The following is a 7,041-nucleotide window of genomic DNA, read 5'->3' on the forward strand; positions in this document are numbered from 1 at the left end:
TGGTGCAGCCATAGCAAACTTCCCTTGGACTGACTCAAAGCAGGCTGATTCTTAGCATTTGGCCTCTCAAGCAAGAAAAAAAATGTGGGGGGGGGGAGGACTATACAACATATGTCTAAATTATTAAAACTTAAAAATCATGAGCTGGAGAGATTACACAGTGGTTAAAGTCACTTGCTTGCAATGCCTGATGGACTACTGGGTTCTATTCCCTAGTACCTGTGTAAAGCCAGATGCACAAAGTGGTGCATGCATCTGGAGTTCATCATTTACAGTGGCAGAAGGTCCTGGCATGGCCACATACTCTCTCTCTCTCTCTGTCTGCATCAATCCACTGTCTCTCTCTGTCTTAAGTAAGTAAGAATATTTTCAAAATGTTAAAAATCAGAATAATCTGAAAATTATATGATATTTTAAAGTTAATTAAAAACTTAATTACATTTATAAATCATTTTAGAAAAGATTTAATTATCTACAAATCTAGTATTCATTACCTTTCTTATTGCCAATAAGAGAAATTAGTATTCCATATCACAAAGTAGTCTTTGCTTGCTGTCTTCAACTGTTACAAATACCTACAAGTTAATGAATTTCTATGAATTTAGGTACAAAGGGAAACAATAAAACAAACTACCTTTATTCCTGGAAAATTATGTTATTATGTGAAAATGTGTAGCTGGGAGGAATGTCTTAATAACTGCCTTACTTGCCTGTATGTAAGTCTTTAACTGCTCAACTTTGCTCCACATTCTGAAGCAGCATCTTTTGGTCCAATGTTAACTGTGCAGCAAATCCCCTCAGCCTTCCTGATATTGGTCTCCATTGGCTTTTCTTTCGAGAACAGAAGATAAAAGATGTTGAGAAGCTTTTAAAAAATATTTTATGGCTGGAGAGATGGCTTAGTGGTTAAGGCATTTGCCTGCAAAGCCAAAGGATCCCAGTTCGACTTTCTAGGACCAATCTAAGCCAGATGCACAAGGGGTGCATGCATCTGGAGTTCATCTGCAGTGGCTGGAGGCCCTGGTACACCATTTTCTCTCTCTCTCTTTCTCAAATAAATAAATAAATAATATATTCAAAATATTTTATTCTTATTTATTCATTTATTTATGAAAGAGAGAGAGAGGAAATATGTGTGCCAGGGCCTCTAGTCACTGCAAACAAACTCCAGATGCATGGCCACCATGTGCATCTGGCTTAGGTGTATTCTGGGAATCAAATCTGTGTCCTTAGGCTTTGCAGGCAAGTGCCTTAACTGCTAAGCCACATCAGCCCCAAGCAGCTTTTTTTATGGAATTTAAATGTTGTTCATCTCGAGAGAACCAGTTGTTGGTTATCTATGTGGAGCAGCAGCAACCCCATACTCTTTGGTCTGCTTACCTAAAATATTCAGCGTGCAGGTTCTGTGCATGGGGAAACTGCACACCAAAGGGGTTTCTTTGCTAGATATTGCACATAGCTGTCTAAAACTGGCCAATAGAGTTATACCATGTCAAACACTATCCAAACCATTCCAAGTAAATACAACATTCTGGAAAACTGGTGGCTTTATGCTCCTAGATTTCTGTTTTAGAATCATCAAGATTTCTACAAGTTTCTAAAGGATCCTCTACATCATACACTTTGGAAAATTGACCTAGATGGACATGTTGGTGGTAAACTGATTTCAGTCATGTTTGCAACAGTTATATATTTATTGTTATGGATGACATGTGATTTTATTTTCCTTTTTTGATATTTTAGATGGGCTGGACTGCAGGTCTAATAGTTTTCTCTACTAACAGTTTCATTTTGAAGCCATTAATTTCCTAGAAACTTAGTTATCCTGTAATAGCAAACCAGGGAAAATGTTATTTGTCAATATAGTCATTTCGAGGATTAAACCTCTATTTGGTTGATTAAATATGTCTGTAAATCCAGAAAGTCCAGCAGCCAGAAATGCATTGATCGGTAATATATCTGTCATCCACACTTAGGCACAGAGATGCTACTTTTTTTATTTAATTTAATTTATTTATTTATTTGAGAGGGACAGACACAAAGAGAAAGACAGATAGAGGGACAGAGAGAATGGGCGCGCCAGGGCTTCCAGCCTCTGCAAACGAACTCCAGACACGTGCGCCCCCTTGTGCATCTGGCTAACGTGGGACCTGGGGAAGCGAGCCTCGAACCGGGGTCCTTAGGCTTCACAGGCAAGCGCTTAACCGCTAAGCCATCTCTCCAGCCCGAGATGCTACTTTTTACCAACATACTTTTCTTCTTGTCCAGTGCCTCTAGGAGTCACTGGGAAGAAGCTGAGGAGCAGCTGCTTTGGGGTACTGATGGGATTTCAGAAAGAGGCAAGGAAGCCAGAACTGGTATTGAGTCAGTCTTCTACATGGGATCTGCCAAGTTGGGTTAAGTTGGGTTAAGCCTGCACACCCTCCATGATTCCAACAGAGGAAATTAGCTTTCAGTAAGAAAGAGCCCTGGGGCACAAATAAAATGTTACTTTCTATAGCTCTGAGATGTTCTATCGAAAAGAATGAAGGCCTTTATTGTCTCCAGCTGTGGTTTATTCCAGTTTGTTTTTACTTTATAGTAAAATCATTACTGCATTCTATAGCTCCTAATAAAACATTCGCACTGGGATTTCCTTAAAGCACTCTTATATTGAGATTTTTTAGTTTTCCTAAAAAAACATGTTGAAATATATTCGCAGTTCATAATTGCTTTGTAAAATTAATATCCAGTATCAACAGTGGAAAATATTCATGAGAAGCATTCAACCACATCCAATTTAATGTTTTAATGTTCAAATGTTTTATAGTTCATGTTTCCTAAGTGGATTCAGATAACTAAGTGATATTTATATACACAGTGCAAAAAATTAAAATCAGCTCAAAATTCTAGTGAAAACAATGAACATTACTTAAGAAATTCAGGTTATTGACTGCTATTTAATTAAAAATTTAGTTTCATCCTAGAATCTATACAAGAAAAGTTTCATTCTCAATGAAGCAGATAGTATGTGCATTATGTGAGAAAATAAGCCACACAAACTCACTTGGAGACATAAAACTATATTATGTATGTAAATATACATATAGGAAGATACAAAACTATAGTTTCTATGCATATCTATGCATCATCTATCAGCTATCTCTCTAACTATTTATTTGTTGCATGAAACTCTATCTCTAGAGAGTCATAAAAAACAATTTCTTAACCCCAGATAGGACACAAACAATAGACCACATCATGACTGCACCAAAACCAGTGCTGGTGAAACAGTTTGTCGGAGATGCTTACAGAGCAGGACGAGTGTTACTTTCAGAAGTGTGGATGACGCAAAGGCAGCTGCATCACCAACATAAGTGGCTACTCATGGATGGATGCTACATTCCCGGAGCTCACCCTGCTTACAACTTGTGGGCACCGTGGTAGGCCTACAAATAGTTATTCAACATTTATATAACCTTAAAGAGGGGCCTTGCAAACTTTTACCTAGACTTGTTGATCTCATGAATCTCCTGAGCATCCGTCTTATCCATAGTAGGGAGTATTTCAATTCAAAGAAAATTGCCACACATTACTGGACAGAGTCTTCCCCACCCCACGATGGTTTACTGCTCCTATAACATTTGGGAGTGGTCCTGTGATCTTTTAAGTTTCAACTCTCTCAAATTTGACCTCCTGAGTCTCCTGAGCCCTCTTTCTCCTTCTAGGACATATTTCAATACAATTTTTTTCTGTCCTCCATCAAACTTGGCTGGACCTTGTACCATGTATAGATCTCTGTCTAACGTTCAGCCCAAGACCTGATCCATTGTTGGCACTTATGAATGTGTATAAAGTAGCTTAACTTACTTTAATGATACTTACATCATGGTAAATATGAAATAGAATAAAAATGAAATAAAATTTTGAAAAGATTCTAATTGTAAAGTTGGGGCACAGTCCTTGTGGGTCTTTTTCTGTGCAGGTCTATTAATTTTGATGTTCATTTTTTACTTTTGTCTGTTCCCATTTCCTTTCTTCCATGTATTTGTAGAATTATCTTGGACACATACATATCTGTCTGTAGTATACAGTGTCCTTTGTGTTGGTATATACACAATATCTTTTTTGCTTTCTCGTGTATATGTGTGTGTGCTATGTGCATGTTTATGTGCCCTTTAGGTGCCCCATGTGTTTGCTGTCACTGGCAGGAGCCAAACATGGGGTGTCACGCTCCACAACTCTTTGGCATATTCTTATTTGAGCAAGACTGTTACTGATAGCAGTGCTTACTGCTTTTTTTTTCTCAATTTTTATTAACATTTTCCATTATTATAAAAAATACCCCATGATAATACCCTCCCTCCCCCCACACTTTCCCCTTTGAAATTCCATTCTCCATCATATCCCCTCCTCATCTCAATCAGTCTCTCTTTTATTTTGATGTCATGATCTTTTCCTCATCTTATGATGGTAAGCTTACTGCTTTTCACAAGCCTGTGTGAGTGATTGATGTCTTTGCTCCCCATTGAAATATTGGGTTTATAGACACACTAGGCCACCACAGCTGTTTACATGGGATCTAGACACTTGAACTCAGGTGGCTTCAGACCCCAGAAGCCTTCATGCTTATGCAGCAAGTACACTTAAGTGCTGAGCCACCTCTCCAGCCCTGTATACGGCTGGTATGTAGTCAACATACACCAACAGTTGATTGTTCTATGGATATGGAACTGATTATGCTTCTCAATGTGTTTTCATGCAACACTGGCAGTGGACATCAATTGCTTCTAATTATGGTCAAGTATTTTTTGGTGCTTAATGGCCACATTTTATTGATGAACTTTTTTAGTCAAGGACACCAAGATTGCTGAAGACTCCTCAGAGCCTCAGACGTACAACTGTGCCAGCCTGTGTTCTCTTCTCTTTTGGGTGTAGTTTCCAGAGCTACACGGTCTTTGTCCATATGTGGGTTTGACATCGTCAGGATTGTCAGTCAGCTCTTGGGATACAGTGACTCTTCTCCCATTGGCAAGTCAGTTTCCCTTCCTCCTAATATGTTTGATATGCTCTGATCTTAAGTTTATGTTAATTTGATGGGTTTACAGTGCTGGCCTATTTTGTTATTTATTACTTTGATTATTGGTGAAGCTGTGTCTCACATAAAATTTTTGTTAGTAATCACACTTACATTTTTATATTGTTTAACAAATATTTTTCTTTCTTTTGATGCATTTCTTCTTGGGAATGTTGACTATTCTATAGATTAATCTTCAGTCAGTTTTAGAGATAACAAATATCATTTTCTTCTCTATTACTGGTGACTTTGCCTATAATTCAATTGACTTATCAGACATTCTTAATCATGATATATAAAATACAGTTATTTTTTGTTTCCTGTCATTGTACTTTTTGTGAATAAGAAGTTAATTATTGCCTCAAAATTCCAAAGATACAATCTACTTTTCCTCATTTTTGCATTATAATGGTATACTCATATGTGTTTTAAAAATCCATAAGTTTCTTCTGTTAGAGGCAAATGTAGGCAGGCAGAGTTAGGAGAAAATTCTGATATTAACAACCATCAAAGTTACTTTCCTTTGGTTTTATATGAAATTTTAAAAATAAAAACAAGGAGAATATACCTAGAAGTATCCCTGTCTGCCTTCTTTATGACACAAGTTGAGAATATCCAGAAATGGTGTTTACTCATTTTAAACTTTTTAACATGTGATATATACCTGACCAAAGGTTACTCAAAAGTGTGTGTAGCATCTTTCCTTCTTGACCCATGATCTTTAACTGAGCATGTTTAGTATTGTACAGCTTAAATTAAGAATGCTCAGGATGTTCCCGTTCCCCTAAGTGCAGTTTTGTAAGAATATGTGTAGGCCCTTGATTCAAATCCCTAGCTTCCTTTGTTCAAGATGGACTCTGCTTTTTGGAATAACTCATATGCTCTCTTTACCTGTTACAGGTAATAAACCTTTCTCCATTATTATTTCATGGTGTGCTTATTGGCTCTGCATTTGCCAAGTGGAGAATCTATTGTGCTTGGTGATACTACCACACAGTAACATTTATGTTATTCATAGGACATGTCAAGATCAGAAAGAATCTGAACAAAGTCTTTTCCTGAGTTTACCCTTTTCTCCTTTTGAAAAATACGATCTATGAGATAGGATTTTGTTAGCACTGTCCCCTGCCTTATGTTCCTGATATAGTATTTGTAATATAAATTCCTTGTTGAAAATCTGAGACATTCAAAAATTACCTCAAGGCCAACAAGTTTTAACTCTAATATGTGATCCAAATTTGAGTATATTTAATGAACAAATTAAATAAGAGCTATTAATTTGTATATATTATGTGAAAACATGAAGATGTTACCATAGATAAGGATGCTTATCTTCATATCATTGCTTCTCAGCCTTTGGGCTAAGATCAAGTGTTGTATCTGTTCTTATCAGTTTAATAAATGTTATATCACTTAGAATTAATAAATAATCAAGTTATCTAAATATATTAAAAATTAAAGGGTTAGAACAACATATTTTATATTACTTGGAATTGGAATTTGATCTGTCAGACTGCACATTTGCTATGGCAGTAATTATATTTTTAAAAAGTATAATAGGCTTGGGTCTATACACAGATTGTATATAAATGTATTCTGATTCTGCAATTAAGACCTGATGAATAATTGCATCAGATAATGACAGTGCTACACCCTAATCCTATAATCCCTTTATACATTTCTTTCCTCCTCTGGCACTTTCCCCAAACACCTTCCCTTCCTGGATTCTCAATGTTTCCAGTGGCCAGACTAAGAGCTGTCCTTCAGTGCACTGCCCAAGGCTGAGTTTCTGTTGCTACCACCCTCATGTGGGAATACTGAGCTCAGTTCCCTCATCACAGGTGTAGACAATTCTGAGGTGCACCTCATATCCCACAAATACCCTGCAGGATCAGGCTGGAGCTGCCTCAGAAGAACTTCTGCCAGAGACCGCACCTTTGTCTCTCCTGTGACTCACACAGCAGAGAACACTTCCTTAAAAATAA

The 7,041-nt window shown here is 37.1% G+C and overlaps 1 pseudogene; it reads left to right on the plus strand.

The window, feature by feature from the left end:
- The first annotated feature begins 6,397 nt into the window (after positions 1-6,397).
- Positions 6,398-6,500, plus strand: LOC123460308 (annotated as a pseudogene).
- Positions 6,501-7,041: the final 541 nt, after the last annotated feature.

Source organism: Jaculus jaculus, chromosome 4 (assembly GCF_020740685.1).
Source record: "Jaculus jaculus isolate mJacJac1 chromosome 4, mJacJac1.mat.Y.cur, whole genome shotgun sequence".
Taxonomy (NCBI): domain Eukaryota; kingdom Metazoa; phylum Chordata; class Mammalia; order Rodentia; family Dipodidae; genus Jaculus; species Jaculus jaculus.